Genomic DNA, 17490 nt, shown 5'->3' with positions numbered 1-17490 from the left:
GGGGGGCAGGAGTCGGCATAGTATTAATTTCCCCTCGGGGAAGGAAGTATGAGTTTTCCTTGCCGATTGTTGCCACGTCGACGAATAATCAGGCTGAGTATCAAGCTCTAATAAAGGGATTAGAGTTGTTAAAAGAAGTTCATGCTGATGCTGTTGAGATCTTCGAGGATTCTATGCTAGTTATAAATCAATTGGCTGGAAGCTATGAATGCCGAAGTGAAATTCTCATAACTTACTACGAAAGGAGTATGCAACTGTTGAAGGAATTCAAGGATTTCCGATTAGAGCATGTTCCTCGATTGCATAATGAAGAGGCCAATCGGTTGGCTCAGCATGCCTCGGGATATCAGCCTATGATTAATGCAATATCGGCAATCGGTGCTGATGATTGGAGAAAAGAAATCATTGATTATTTGAAGGATCCATCTAAGAAAGTTGAAAGACGGGTTCGGTTTCAAGCCACCAAGTATGTGCTCCTCGAAGATGAATTGTATTATCGAACTACAGATGGGATTATTCTCCGGTGCTTAGGTGATGATGAAGCTAAGAGTTTGATGGGAGAAATCCATGAAGGGGTATGTGGAGCACATCAGTCAGCTTTCAAGATGAAGTGGATGATTAGGAGGAATGGATATTATTGGCCGACTATACTTGAGGATTGCTTTAAGTATTTCAAAGGGTGTCAAGGGTGTCAAAGGTTTGGTAATATTCAAAGGGCGCCTGCATCGGCTATGAATCCTATTATAAAGCCTTGGCCGTTCCGAGGATGGGCTATTGATTTGATCGGCCAGATTTATCCACCATCTATCAAAGGGCATAAGTTTATTCTAGTTGCCACTGATTATTTCACCAAGTGGGTTGAAGCTATTCCTTTGAAGAAAGTCACATCGGCCAATATGATTGATTTTGTGAAAGAGCACATCATTTACCGATTTGGAATTCCTCAGACAATTACTACCGATCAGGGTACTATGTTCACATCAGAGGAGTTTGATGAATTCGCAATCGGTATGGGAATTAAAGTGTTGAACTCTTCTCCTTACTATGCTCAAGCTAATGGGCAGGCCGAGGCATCTAACAAATGAATTATTAAGCTTATTAAACGGAAGATTGAGGAAAATCCTAAAAGGTGGCACACGTTGTTAAATGAAGCTTTATGGTCATACTGGATGGCTTGTCATGGATCGACCAAGGTTTCACCCTATCAGTTGGTGTATGGGCATGATGCAGTGTTACCTTGGGAGATTAAGGCTGGGTCTAGGCGATTATCTTTTCAAGATCAGTTGGTTGCTGATGATTATGCTACTTTGATGACAGACGAGTTGGATGATCTAGCAGGGCATCGGCTGAGGGCTTTGATGAGTATAGAAGAGAATAATAAAAGAGTTACCAGATGGTATGATAAGAAGGTAAAAGCTAAGGAGTTTGCCGATGGAGACTTAGTATGGAAATTAATTTTACCGATCGGGACTAAAAGTTCAAAGTTTGGGAAGTGGTTTCCCAATTGGGAGGGTCCCTATCGGATAAGTCGATCGGCTCCTGGTAATGCCTACATTTTAGAAACTATCGAAGGGGTTGAATTTCCCAGAGCATTAAATGGCAAATATCTAAAGAAGTACTACCCCAGCATATGGGTCGATGCATAAAAGTTTAAATGCCGATAACACTCCTATCGGCTGGATTAAAATGTGGCCGGACTTAATGTTTCAAAAGATGCCGATAACAGTCCTATCGGCTAGACTAAACATCAAGAAGGCTGGAAAGCAGGAAGAAGCGGGTATGTTGCCGATGAAGAGCTCACATGTTTAGTAGCGCTTGGATAGCCGATATGGCACGTAGGCAGATTTGGTTGGCTGCTTCTATCTCTTTGACGTCTTCATCGGCACAACCTTCTATCGGCTTCAACTTCTTCTTCAACTGCAGTGCTTTGCGACCATGGGCATTTCGCTCTTGCTCGAAGAGCCTGATGGTCTCTGGCAGTTGACTCTCTTCCTGTTGGGCTTGGGATAGGGCATCCTCCACTTGCTTGAGTTCTGCCAACAGGGCTTCTCTTTTTGCCGATAGATCAGAGATCTTCTGCTTCAGTGCGTCTCCAGAGGACTTCAAGGTGCCGATATTCTTGTGCTTCTCATCGGTCAGGAGCTTTTCTTTTATCATCTCCTCGGAAAGACGAGTCTGAGCGGCTCTGTCGGCAAGGCGCCGGGCAGCTCTCTGGTACTGCAGTTGACGGCTCTCCAGGTGTGCTGCTTGAAAGAGAACTTCTTCGGCATCGGCGGGGATTTGGCCTCTCAGGGTCTTGAATAAAGCCTTGGCCGGATTGGAATCGTCGACTAGCTGGGCTGTGTCTTCGTGGAGGAGAGCTGATAATTCTTCCAGCTTTGCCCTGACTTCTGCCGATGTGATCCCAACTGCCCGAGAAGAGCTTGCTTCTTCATCCTCGTCTTCGGAGATGTCGATGGCGAAAGAGAACAAGCTGTCGGGAGAATCCTACTCCTAAAAAGGAAATAAAACGAGTTATTCTATGGTCAGGTATTGATAAATGATGCAAACAGAGGTTGGATAACTTACTTGTTTCAGGGCAACCTCCCGCATCTGACTTGAAGATGTCGATGGGGCCACGGGTTGATTGGCCAGAATTGCCGATGGAACTATGTCAGCTGAAAAATTAACAGAAGTGGTTATGAGGCAGGAAAGACAAGTTCATCGGCAGTAATCTTATAAAAGTGTGTCACCTTGAGGAGGAGCAGTACTTGTCGGGATGAAAGAGACCACCGATGCTATAATGGAACCCGCTGGATCGGTAGTTTGTTCATGCACATCAGCCGATGTGTCTTCTGGCTGAGGTACTTCTGGTTGAGGTTCTTCTAGTTGGGGTTCTTCCACTTGTGGTGCTTCTTGCATTGGAGAGGGAGATGGTACTTGTTGTGTCTGTGTTTCTGGAGAAGAAGGAGAGGATTCCACCGGGATTGGAGATACCGGAGGAGGAGGAGTTGCTACTCTCTAGCGCTTTGTCTGTGCTCTAGTACTCTTGGTACCTTTTCTCTTCTGCTGGCTGGACTGGGGGGCATCGGCACCTTTGCTTTTGGTCCTTGCCGATGCGCTGGAGTGCTGATACAGAAAGAAAGACTCGTAAGTACAAGTCTGACAAATATAAGAATAAGATCGGTATAAAAATCGAAGGTATACCTTGAAAGCCTGTGCCAAAGTAGAGGCAGCTACCGATGAGGATATCTGAGTCCTCTTGGTGGTAACTTTCTTGAGGCGAACACCTCGATGCATGATGGCGGCCAGGGTGGGAGCGTTGTTGCCGATTGAAGAGATTGGGCCTGATGGAAACAGGTTAATCGGCTTGCCACTCCTGCTAACTGATGGAGGGGTGTTGTCAACCTGCAAGATGATACAAAGGTGAGTCACCGATGGAAATAAAATTGAGGAAATTGAAACATCGGTTTGGAGATACTTACAGTATTATCGAGAGCTTTATACTCGGGGTCGATCATGTCGCGGTACGTAAGAGCCGATCTGCAGAATAGATGCTCCTTCCATTTTGCCCACCATTGCTTGTACGCCTGAGTGATGAAGGCTGCTGGAACCCACTCTGACAAGTCTGCATCTGTATCGGCACTTGATAGTAGTTGGGCTACTCGGGTCCATTCAAGGAGGCTGGTGATGGTTTCTCTGGGTTTTATTACATCAGCATAACAGAGTGCAATCGGCAGCTGGCCGAAAGCTAATTGACGAGCCAGTGCCAATGGATTGTAAAACTCATAGGTCTGGACGGAGGTTTTCCCACTGCCAAAGAAGTTCACTGGTATAGCTCTGGGAGTGATCAGTGCCATCATCACTTCATGATCCTTGTTGAGAGCGTCATTGAACGGATTGAAAACCAGGGGGAACATGGTGTCTGGATCATCATAAGGCAACCATGCTCGCTGCTCTCTGGTCAAGCCTTCGTACAAGGTTTGGAAGAATCGGCTGACCTGATCTGGATTACCTTCTGTGCCGGGCAGAGCTATGACATCCTCACTGAAGTTTAGGGGAGGACGTGTTGCCGATTCTTCTTCATTCAGTTTATGGTCCTCGGCTATGTCCCTCGGGAAACGCTGTGCAAAAAGATCAAACTCGAGACGCTTGTGCATGTGGAGGCTGAGCCACATGTTGATGAACCACCAGGGACCTCCTAAGTTGCCGATGGGCTGGCCGAGTAGGAGTTTTCTGGTCACTTGGTGAAGGAGGTGATAGGCTGCACCGAGCAGGTATCGGCCGAGGGGAAAACGGCCACCGTTAGCCAGTCTCTCTGCTGCCGATAGATAAACGAAGGTCGGGCCTGCCGATCGGCCATAGAATACGAACTTGTCCAGCCACATGTTCAGAAAGGTGGTTTGTTCCTTTATATCGACGGACCCCGTTTTGCGGTACTTCTGAATATACCCGGACCAGCCGCCGATGGAGCGGGTTTCTACCTTGGCACTAGGCGTGGTGTCAAAGAAATGAGTGCTATCGGCAGAAGGTACATCTAGACCAGTGAGCATAACTACATCGGCAAGTGTAGGGGAAGCAGGGCCGTGGCCAAAGACGAAGGCATTGAGCGTGTCCGACCAGAAGTATGATGCAGCTATCAGCAGTGATTCATTCCTATGCATATCGGCAATAGACAACCTGATGCATTGGTCTAGTTTTCTCTCGCCCCATTGGACTTCATGTGAGTGGCTGACCCTCAAGAACCAATCCTTCCATCCCACGGTAGGACTGGGCCAGGAACAGAAGGTATCCTTCCATAGATCCAAAGAGAAATTCTCAGCTCTAAAGGGGATCCTGTTGGTTTCTGCGTTAATAAGGTCGGTTGGATCTGGATTCCCCAACGGACCAAGACATTGGAGGTGTGGTTGATCAGTGGGGATGACGATTTTGTTGGACAGATTCTAATGGTTTTTGAGGGAAAAGGGAAAAACAAAGAAAGAAAAGAAAATGTTTAGTAAAATAGATTGCGGATGAACAGGGATGCGAGAAAAAGCACAAAAGGTGGAGTAAAGAACCAACCTCAGGAACGGTGAAGTTGATGGCCATCTCACCACGAAAAGGATGATCGAGGGCTTCGGAGTTAGTGAAGAAGGACTTCGTCGGAGGTCTTGGAGCTCTCGAACAGTGCCGCCGCTGGGAAAGTGGAGTTGGTGCTGTGGAATGATATGATGGGGAAGGAGTACCCGAGAAGGAACTATTTATAGGACAAAACAGGCAAGGGCAAATCTGACTTATCTCCTCGCCGTATCCGTGAAATCCGAGGGTACTCAGGTAGATATAGTAACTGTTCACACGATAATCAAGGGATTGTGCAGGCGATTTGACAGGAAGCGGTCAATATCCAGAGATATTTTACTGTGCGAGATCTCCTGGTCGGTACATCGGCAGCGTCTTGTAACGGTCATATTGCCGATGGGCGAATGAAGTGGAGATAGCCGTTTAGGAGGATAAGATATAGACGTCCTGGTCAGTCTATTGGCAAGTCCCTGTAACGGTAATATTACCGATGTGCGACTAAAATGGAAATGTCCGTTTGGGAGGTTGAGGATTTCAAGGAATCTGCAGAGGAATAGGATCAGAGTTGTTCACATTAAGGCTGTCGGGTGCCAGATTGGGAGCATTGATTGCGGAAAGACATCATTACTGCAGAGAATTTCGAAGCATTGATGATTTCATACTCCGAAATTGGGGGGCATGTGTTGACACCGTTTTTGGGCATGTACCCAGAGACCAGCAGAGTATAGATCGGCAGGTGGAGCAAGAGTAACTAGCTTACAGAAGAGTTGCCGATGAGGATGGATGCCGATGAAGAGAAGATTGAATATGACTAAATCCAAAGGTGGTGACGTGTTCTTGCCGATGATCAATATTGGTGTTTGCCGATGGCCATAACAGAGAGACTGCCGATGACTCTGAAGGGAAGCGTGGAGGTTGCTGATTGATCTGTGGCGGTGTCCCGGTCGGTTACAAGGGGGTGGTTTTATGTTTTCCTTAGTTGTTTAAATTCGTTTTGTATACGGATTCTGTTTAATTTAGAATTCGAGTCCTAGTCGTGTCTGGTTGTAGTTCTTTGAGCAGGATATAAATGTAGACCCTAGGGCTTTGTAATGAATAGAATAAATAAATCAATCAAACACCAGTTTTTACTTATATTCCAGCATCTACTATTTCGACGACTTCGTTATACTTTTTCTTTTTACTACGAGTTCTTAGGAATTCGTCGACTTAAGCTTGGCGTGTTCTCTAGTTCCGCGTGAATACCTCTTGGCCGTGGCATCCGGGCGTATCGCTGTTGTCGGGACCAAAGTATTTGAGTTATCACCTTTGCCGATAGTAAGGTCAAATCGACTAGCACGCCTTAACGTTTAAATCGGGTATTAGCCCTTTGTGTTTGCAGATCTATCTTTTGCATCAACATAACCAATCTAACCTTTGCATGTCGCTACATTTTTTTTTCAATTTCTTTTTTTTTCCAAATAGACAGGGGTTGTGAAAAAGAAATATAGAAATGTCGCTTGCACAAATTATTATGGATTTGCATGAATGATTTGCATATATATCCAATATTAGTCACATTTGTGAATGCCTCGCTTAAGAAGGAAAAAGAAACGATGTTCCGCTCAAGAAAAAAAAAATGTCCTTTCTTTGGGGAAAAAAATCGAGGATGAAAGAACACCTGAGAGACAAATATGAATTGCTGGATCAACATCCTCCATTGCCTAGAAAATGTGACTGGTAGATAAATCAAAATAATCAGTCACCAGAAGAGGAGACATATCTATAACTCTTATAAAGCAAAACCCCACTAACTTATTTCTCTAGCATCTCCTTAAGCCACATCATCATGAGAGCCCCACTAAAGCAGTATGTTCAAAAACCTTAATTTCATTTGTTTGGCCCCATCAAGTCCCTAAGCTTGGACGTTGGCCTTCCCACTTTCCTCCACTAACGATGAACTTGGAAACTGCTTCCACCTCCATGGGTAAGTCCAATATCGGATCTCTTCGAATGCCAGAGCATTTTAATTGGAGCTAACGAAGAGGCAACATGCTCCTTCCATTCCTTCTTCTACTTATATATAAATAGCAATAGTATGTTGGTGATGGGCATTTGAAGTGGTCTGATAGCTGTAGCTGCTGTCCATACAATTTGGAAAGGTGTCACCGGACGACTGAGGGTCCCTGTGCATCGACCTTCTGCTTCAACATATTACTGCAGCCTCCTGTTGTTGCTAATCGCAATCGTGTCTTCTAATTTGCCCCCATCACCAACATACTGCTGCTGTCGGTCGCCTCTGTATGGAACCTTCTATTTGTTATTTCCCTTTCTTTTTGTTTATAAATGATTCCCTACAAGGTTGATAGAACAACCGAGTGTTATGATAAATTAATTGCCTGTATTTTAGGTTTATCTACTACTCCATGGAGTTATGGATCCGTCACTATCGTTGTGATTAATGAATCTTTGAGCAGGCCAATCTACATAGGCATGCATGCTACTACCTGCTCTCTCTCTCACACACACACATAGAGCGAGGTTTCAGAGATGTTTTTTCCTCTATATTCAACAATGCAATCATCCTATTTATTCTAATCATCAGACTTAGAGCAAGCCAACCTGCACATGCAAGTTGGTACAATATTTATTTCGTAATGTCTCGTGAAGATGTTTCATCGTATTGCACAATTGGAATGGACAAATTAATTTTTGCTTTGGCAGTGTAAAAGTTCATGTTCCTTTTAGAACGACAACAAAATATCCACTATTTAAGAATTTTAGATTTCATCCTTTCACAATTGTTTTGTTTTTATTGTTCGCCAACATGACAATTGTGGGGGTATAAACCTCTATACCCTTACGGCTAGACTTGGGCTAGGAGGCTTGGTCCATTACGAGACGAGTTCGAGGCTTGATCCGACTGCTCGGAGTTTCGCACAAGGAAACAAGACGTGGAGATCAAGCAAGATTCTAGTCGAGGAATTGATATTGAGCTATCTATGGCAATTGTAACCGACTAAGATTAGTTTCCAGATCTGTAACCCTGCCCTCCGGACTATATAAGGAGGGGCAAGGGACCCCCTTAGGACACATTATTCTCTCAATACAATCCAATACAATCAGACGCAGGACGTAGGTATTACGTCCACACGGCGGCCGAACCTGGATAAAAACCTTGTCCGTGTCTTGCGTCACCATCGAGTTCGTAGCTTGCGCACCGTCTACCGATAAACTACTACCGTGGGTATACCCCAAGGTAGACTGCCGATCAGCTTTCGTCGACAACAATTGGATCAAAATACTTTATTTGACCAGCAATCATGCACCAATTTTCTTAATATTTGTATCATTAGCAATTTCATATATGTAAGCATTAGTTGTTTTCAATTCTATAATTACTTTAACTTTTTTGCTTCATTGATTCATCCAACATCTTTCTTCGATCTTACCAACACCATACATATAGATTCCTCCTTCATACCCGCGAAAACGCGCGGGGAATCCTCCTAGTATATTAATAATGAAACCCACGTACTTAACGCTTAGGGCAACTGGATGTGGTGGTACGGTCTTAATTTTTTTTTTAAGAACGTGTGCTTAGCATATGTTTCATTAAAGCTAGGAAACAAACACGTCCGTCATCACGCGCGCAATGGCGATGCGCCAATATTGATGTGCGTAAAACATGAACACAAGGTACCGCTATGCAGTGGAAACGCACACTGATGTGATTTACTGAAGAGCTTGTCGTGCGACAGAGAAGAGCTTGCTCTGTATTGTCCGCTAGCTAGGATCGGAGGCCCCGGCGATGAGCGACGACAAGCTGCTGAAACCTGCGCCAACCCAGGTGTCAGCCTCTCCTCAACATACGCAGGAAGAGCTAGCTGCTGCGGCATATCTAGACACGCCTTGTCGTTTTCGTACAAAATTTGTGTAAGATCCGCCGAAGCAGGTAGCCTTGCCCACAATGTGCTATAGGATTAGGAAGGAAAGTCCGAAGACTGTTCCTGTCCCTGCCAGATGCCAATGCCAAGCGTGTCTTAAAAAAAAAGGGAATGCAACTGTCTCTCCTAGAATAGATCGATGCAGCAGGGGCCTGAATAGATGTGTTTCTAGCTAGTTTATTATTCCCTTTTTCGTTGCTGTCATGACTCTACATGCTATTGGTGCAATAAAATTGTTTTACTACTATTAGAACACCGTCACTGCATTAGAGATGGGTTAGGTTTCGCCACTGCTATATATGTTTTCGACGCCAAAACCTTTGGCAAACCTCTCGCTCTTCAGCTCTCGATCAGCCTCTCACTGATCACCACATGGAATAATCCAGCATCCACGCACCTGCAGCAGAGAAATTAATGGAGTCCCAGCTGGGCATATCGATGGAGCTGATCGTCGAGGCCAGAAGCGACCCGGCGCTGATCTCGTCCGCCGTCGTCCTGAGCGCGGCGGCGCTTGGACTCATCGTTTTCAAGGCCCCGGGAGGCATCTTCCTCCGACTGCACGGCAGCACGCCGGCGTACTTTTACTACGGCGTCCTGAGTGCGGTAGTGATCTTTGGCCGTGGCGTCTTTCGGCTGCTGGGTGGTGCCGTGCATGTGATGTGGACGGCTGGCACGCCGCCGGCAAGACGGTGCTGTGGGTTTCCCTGATGACTCTTGTACTGGTGCTTGCTCTTGGCGGCCTTGCGCTCCTTAAATAGTCTTTGGACCTGTTTGGCAGGGCTCTTGGCTTGTCTGTCTAACGTTTTTTTCTCTGAGAGAAGTCGAAGCTGTTTTAACGAAGCCATAAAATCACAAATTATGACTTCTTTAAAATAGCTCTGGCTTGTCTAGAGGAGTCCCTCGTGAGAAGTCGAGCTAAACACCCTCTTTTGCTGTCCTTTTGAAAAAAAATAGTATTTTGTTTGTTGTGTTTCGTGGGCTTGATTCAGTGAAGCTTTAGGTGTATTTGGTTCAATTTTGCAGCCCAGCCATGCCCACCTCATGTTTTGGATGGGGCACCGAGCCATCCAGACAAGGCCGTTTTGAGCTTGATTGAGGCCTTGTTCAGTTTCCAAAAACTTTTGTTTTTGGTTCTGTAGCATTTTCGTTTTTTATTTGACAAATATTGTCTAATTATGAAGTAACTAAGTTTACAAGATTCATCTCGTGATTTACAGTTGAACTGTGCAATTAGTTTTTGTTTTTATCTATATCTAATGTTTCATGTATGTGCCGCAAGATTCGATGTGACGGAAAATCTTGAAAATTTTTAGGTACTTTTTGAGAACTAAACAAGGCCTGAGTGAAGCTTAGGTCGGGGTAGCCTAGGCCTTGCTGATTTGCTTCACAAATCACAACCACGCCTCGTGTTGATGTTGCTTTTTATCGTGTAATTATTGTTTTTTGTCCCCATATATAACGATGCATCAGTACTTCAGTAGCATGTTCCGTCTTGTTCAGTTTTACCACCTATGTTGTGCATCTCTGAAACATGCAGGGTCGAAAGTCCAAACTGAGCAACTGATGACGTAACTATAAGAACTATATATGGATTTCTTCTTTCTTTTAATATGCATATGCTTACTATATTCCAATAGAGAAACAAAATCATAGCACTGGCATCCTCGTGATCTGTGATTTCAATTACACAAAGAGGTTAATTTTTTAGGTAAGAAAACAACGTGGCGATCTAGTTCTCCCCCTTGTCCTACTATTATCAAGTCATTTCCCCTCTCCGAAGGACAATAACTTCATTTTTATATAAAGAAGAAATGTACTTTGTAAGAATTTTACATCCAACCATCGATACTATAGATCCAACCTCTCGCTGATTAAAAACTCACAAAAGTGAATCATAATATATATTATCCATAATAAGATAATCTTCTACATCTTGAGATATATTTGAGCACACCAAGATATACCTAACATATTCTCAAGATTTATTGTTGTGCCAACGAAGCATGTTATGCCTTCTTCAGTTAACATCCATTAATGGCACATGATAGCTTGACGAAGCATGTTTTTTTTTTGGGGGGGGGGGGGGGCGGGGGGGGGGGGGGTTGGTGGTGTTTCTAGCTTATTGGTTATAATGGCAAGGTTGGTGATTTATATACAAATTAGAGGTTAATTTATGCATCTCCAAGGGCTTTGCAAACAAACTTTGCATTGCCCTATTTGCAAAAAAGAGTAGAAAATACCCCTCCAATGGTTTTGCAAATAAGGTTTGCAATTTGGTTAACTTTGCAAATAGAGGTTGAGACTTTGCATATATGCAAACCTTCCCACCACTTTGCATCTACAATTTCGGCCTTCCACGTCGGACTCCGTCCCCCCGCCCCCCCCCCACCCCGCGCGATTTCTCTACGCCCGTCCACCCTCCCTGCCGCGCGCACGCGCCCTCCAGCTGTCGCGCATGCCCGCCGTCCCTCCAATTGCCGTGCGCGCCCGCCCTCCCTACCGCGCGCGCCCGCCTCCCTCGGAGGAGGACGGAGCCGAACTGACGCGAACGACGACGGCGGCGAACGACGAACGCGGCCTGTGCTGGGCGGCCATTGGCGCGAAGACCTGGGCTGGGCGGCAACTGGCGGCGACCTGGCCTGGGCGACGACTGGCACGCACGACGTACGTCAAAATGGCGCGAAGGGAAAAAAACGTGCGGGCGCGATCGGTGAAAAAAAAAATTCGGGGGTGGGGTCCACACTTTGGTTTTGCCAAGTCTAAATGCAAAGTCCTTTGGAGTTGCACTATTTTTTGACTTTGCAAATGAGTTTGTGACTTTGCAAACAATACCAAATGCAAAATTCATTTGCAAAGTCCCTTGGAGATGCTCTTTGTGTTTTGTTTAGTAAAATAGAATATATCCATTTGGCTATTATTATTGACGGTGATTAGGATATACCAAATTTATGGCCAAATCTTTATAATTATGAGAATTTCTATAATCTAATTTTTCTAACTAATAAGAATTAACACATACACTTAGCCACTTAGGCCATCCAGTTATTGTAAGATAGGACGATGGATAACCACTGAAACAGCAATGGTGGTTGTCTAGTAAAAAAAGGATCTCCATAATCTTCGATCAAGCTGGAGTTGTTACTTGAGATTTGGGGATTTATACTTTCTGAGCCCACTCGTCCTGTCATCAACTCGCAGTAACCATAAATCCCACAATAGATCTTTTTTTAGTACAAATCAATGTTATAGGAAATTTTTGCTACTTTAGTCTGTTATCTTATTATCTTTATCTTACTTGAAATTAGTAGTTGCATAGAGCAAAGAAAAGATTAGCATTCTATCAAGTATAAACCTTCCTTTTCACTTTAATTAGCATATCTATATTATAGAATAACTAATAAATGTAAAGAAGTGTTGGCAGTGAAGGGGGTGATGGCCTTTCACCTTTGAGGCACTCTACCTTGAGCATTGAGAAGAGCATGGACCTCCATCGTCTAGTCTAGTCTAGTAGTATAGTTAGGGCTTAGATTAAATGAATTGTGCCTCATGGGCTACCATATGTCATTATTTTCATGGGAGAATTGACTGTGGGACATGCAGAATGGTGGTCATTTGCCAGCGGACCCTAGGAAAAATTAGATTGCTCAAAGACACTATGTTTTTTGTTAAATTTGCTGACGGACACTACGTCTAATCAAACATTATTACAAAATAGATATAAAATCATATAAGTGGTAGAAGATTATACTATAAAATTTTTTGCATGATGAGAACTATAGTGTAAAAATATAACATGATGCAGGAGCTCTTTGTCCGACACCATTTAGAGCTCTTTGTTTGTTTGCCTGTCTAGCACCTATCATCTCGATTTGGGCTTTCTCTCATGGCCAGATGCAAGCATGATGCAGGAGCCCACGTGTCAAACTCTGCTGCATCAATGTGCAATCAAATACAACCTCATCTCATACTAGACCAACGACAAAAGATAACTAAACACAATAAAGTGTATGTATAATCTAATCGTGGCTGCAAAGAGCCTGGACAGCCGCCAAACCCGGAACAACCAATATGTGAAGATGCTCGCAGGCTGATCAATATAACACAAATGGCTGGTAACGTACGTGACGGATGGTACGGAATCAAATTGAATCCTTTCTCGAGAAGAATAACCATATACTACTCCAAGCACGTAGCAGGCTGCAGACCTGCAGTCGCAAAGCGACGTCGCCGCAACAAACCTGAGCGGCGTAGCACAGGTCTCTCTCTCTCTCTCTCTCTCTCTCTCTCTCTCTCTCTCTCTCTCTCTCTGCATGCATGGAACTGAGGTTTTTGGTTGGCGTGCACATGGTTTGCATTGCATATGGCTTGACCTCACTACAGGAAAAAGTGCCTGTAGGCACGCTTTTGTAGTAACGCACACTAAAGTCGTCTTTACATAGTCATGTAAACATGTTTTTTGATACGATTTTATGAATGTGTCATCATGACACAATATTAGACACGCTTTTAGTGTCAAAAGGAATCTGGAGACACTTTTTTATATGATATTGAAAACGTCTCAAAATGACACGGTGGTAGACACGCTTTTAGTCGTCAATAGTTTGTAGACACGTTACAAAGCATATCATAGAACGTTCCATGGACAATTAAAGATGTTTTTTGATACAATACTAAAGTCATCTCAAAATAACATGAAGTTAGACACGCTTTAAACTGTTAGTATAATCTATATACGTTGCAAAGTGTATTAATAATCATACTTAGTCATGTAAAAATGATTTACAATATTAAAAACATTTCAAAGTGAAACAAAATTAAATATGTCTTGGTCATCAATCAGTAGCATGTAAAAATTATTAACACCTGTTACATATGTAAGTCCTCTTGTACATATTTTTCTACTAATTTGTAGTTAACATTTGTATTTATGATTTATATTGTCATAACATTTAATTTTAAATTTTGAAAAATAATTTTATTAACATTCTACCTCAAGTGTCTTTCAGACCAGCTTATAGTATATAATAATATAATATCATAAAAAATAACCCAAAAATATAGAATATTAATGACATAAAATAGAACACAAAAATATAGTGCTAGTAATAATTTGGAACTCAAACATGTGGTATTTTAGATGGCAGCACTAGCACTATAATACAAGGAAAGTTCATATATTAATCTACTAAATTAATACATTGCAGTCACATTACAGTCTGATAGTAATATGCAAACACATTGCAGTCTGTCCATCACAGATTCTTTTACAGTCCACCGAGCGAGCTTGTCCATGGAGCGGCAGGGGCTGCAGCCACGAAGCCTGAGCGTTGCAGTGGTACATGTGTGAGCGCCGGCGACCTAGATGGCGGGGAGGCGAACGTCGTGGCACATCTGCTGCGACGACGCTCGACGGCTTGACCGCTATGGCAGGGAGCGAAGAAAGGGAGCGCTGACGAGGTAGGAGCCCTGCTGGCGTGCCACGCCACCGGATCACGAAGGAGAGGGGAGCACCGGCGAGCATCGGAGCACGGTCCGTCGAGGGCGTGACTCGCTGGGGCGTCGTCTGCCGGGAATGCGGTACGCCGGGGGCGAGGCCACCGGGACGCAGACTGCTTGGGCGTTGGCTCGCTGGGGCGACGCTGGGGCGCTGCCTCGTCAGTCAAGATGGCAATAGGGACCCGAAACCCGATTCCCCGTGATGAATTCCTCCATTGGGGATCGGGGATGGGAGAGATTTGTTCCCCACGGAGAGACTAATGGGGAAAATTCTCTCCCCATCGGGTCTCGCGGGTTTGGGGATGTTCCCTTTGTCACCGTACCCGAAACCCGCGTATCCGCTCCGCTAATAGATACAAATGTATAGAACATGGATGCTGAGGCCCAAGACGTTAGGTCCAGTCCAACATCTAGCCCAACTAGTATATTGCAATAGCTAACCCTAACCCCGGTCCCCAGAGATCCAGCAGACTAGCACCCAGGCGCCGGCCAGCTGCTCCCATCCCACGGTTCCCACCCAGCCGCCAGCAGCCAGCTGCTGTTGCTCCCATAGTCCCATCCGGTGGCCATAACCACTAACCAGATCGACAGCTCCTAGGCGATTCCCCTTCTGGTGATTTCCATTTCCCTAGTGAGCAGCACGGTCAGGTGGCCATCACAGCACCGCAGATTGCAGCAAGCCCTGCGTCCCTCGGTGGCTCGGCCCCCAGCAAGCCATCGCAGCACGGGCGCACGGCCAGGCAACCCTTGGGCCCCAGCCCCTAGCAGGCCAGCACCCCGCGACCGTGACTTAGGCGGTGCGGTTCCGAGGTGCATATTTTCTTCCTTTGTGATAGTTGCTGTGGTGAATTAGCTGCTTTTGGTTGCTAGTTGTGTGATCTCCTATATTTTGCGCAAATATAATTTAGATATATATAACACAAAATTATTCAGTGACTAATTTTACTTTAGGTGCTCTATTTTTGCATTGTGATTCACTATGGGGTACTAGCTGGATAGAAATTTGTTGTTATGTCTTTTAGTGTACTACTAGTTGTATATGAATTTTTATTTTGTTTTTTATTACTAGTTGTACTAGCTGGATAGAAATTCTGTGCAGTAATCTGTTTGTTCTGTGTTGGATTTCAGATATGCAACAAATGTCAATAACCAGTGAGTCATTGTCATTGTATACTATTCTAGCCTACAGTCCACTGGTGAAGTTGATCAATTCTGCAATTTCTATAATCCTAGAACTGCAGAAAACTAGAGATGCCTAGGTGGCACTATATGTTGTTAGCAATTTAGTATATGAGTTCCATCCATGATTCAATGATACGAGGATAAAATATTTTTATTATGCCAAATGACTGCAGACTGCTAGCAATGGGGTGCAAGGAGGATCTTAATTAATTAATTTGCTCATATGCAGATAACTGACGTTTTGGGCTGATCTTATTTATTTATTTATAAATTTGAGATTGCTTATATATTGCAACTATAGTTTTCTTAGTGTGTCGGTTGAATTTAGAAGAGGGCTTCAAGGTGAATTTTAACCAGGAGGCTAAATTTAGATATAAATATATGACTTTTTTGATGCAAATCTAGTACTATTATCCGTCCCTCACATATCTATATGTATCGCAAAAGAAAAACATTGATTGGTTCTATTTCATTTTTATTCTTGTCAAAAGGTGATGGATCGAAGTTGGATGAGTAAGCCAAGACAGGATACTGCATATCAAGATGGTGTTGAGCAATTTTTGAATTTTGCTTATCATGACATTCCACGTGATAGCGAGATACTTTGTCCTTGCAAAAAATGCAAAAACAGATTAAACCAGAGTCATGATGAAGTCAGGACGCATTTGAGATGTGATGGTATTGTTCAAGGTTATACAACCTGGGTTCATCATGGAGAAATGTATGACAGTCCACGATTAGCATTTGTTGACGTTCCTAATAACACTACAAACTTACCCACTTCGGGTGTCCCAAGGGCTGCTGCAGTACAAGATGGCATGCAAGAACTACTTGAAGCTGCCTTTTGCCGAGCTGAAATGTTAGGGTCAGTACCAAGTATGTCTGAAGGTGAAGTAGGTGATGTTGAATCAGGATTTGCAGATATGGAACATTCGGTAGCTGAGGATGAGCATCTTGCAGATGATGACGATGCTAAGGGGAATGAACAGAATTTGTATGAAAGGTACTTGAAAGATGCACACACAAGCTTATATCCTGGGTGCAAATTTTCTAAGTTGTCATTTTTGGTCAACTTATATCACTTAAAGTGCTTAAATGGCTGGACACAAGAATCATTTACGACACTTCTGGGTGTGCTAGCTGATTCATATCCTCCTGAGGCAGACCTACCTAAGACATATTATCAAGTGAAGAGAATCATCTGTGCTTTAGGCCTTGACTATGTGAAAATACATGCTTGCCCCAAAGATTGCATGCTTTTCCGAGGAAATGCAGCTAAGAAAGATTTTTGTGATGTGTGCAAGAGCTCTCGTTGGAAAGATGCTAAGAAGATTGGTTCTGCAGCTAAGCCTAAGAAGAAAAAGAAACCAGCAAAAGTGTTGCGTTATTTTCCATTGATACCAAGGATCCAAAGGTTATTTTCAACTACCAAAACTTCAGAAGACATGCGATGGCATGATGTTGGACGTACAAAAGATGGAAAACTGCGACATCCAGCAGATGCTGAAGCTTGGGAAGATTTTAATCGTAGAAATCCTGATTTTGCATCAGACGCTCGTAACGTACGCCTTGGTCTTGCAAGTGATGGATTTAACCCTTTTCGGAATATGAGTTCAAAGCATAGTACATGGCCTGTAATGCTAGTTCCTTACAATTTGCCACCTTGGATCTGCATGAAGCAAACATCTTTACTGTTGTCCATGATCATTCCAGGACCAGATTCTCCAGGGAATGATGTTGATATATACTTGCAACCCTTGATTGATGAACTCTTAGAATTGTGGAAAGGAGTGCAAACATGTGATGCCTCTTCTCGAAAGAAATTTCCTCTCCGAGCTGCACTATTGTG

This window comes from Sorghum bicolor, chromosome 8, assembly GCF_000003195.3.
Source record: "Sorghum bicolor cultivar BTx623 chromosome 8, Sorghum_bicolor_NCBIv3, whole genome shotgun sequence".
NCBI classification, from domain to species: Eukaryota; Viridiplantae; Streptophyta; class Magnoliopsida; order Poales; family Poaceae; genus Sorghum; species Sorghum bicolor.
This window is presented reverse-complemented; position numbering follows the sequence as displayed.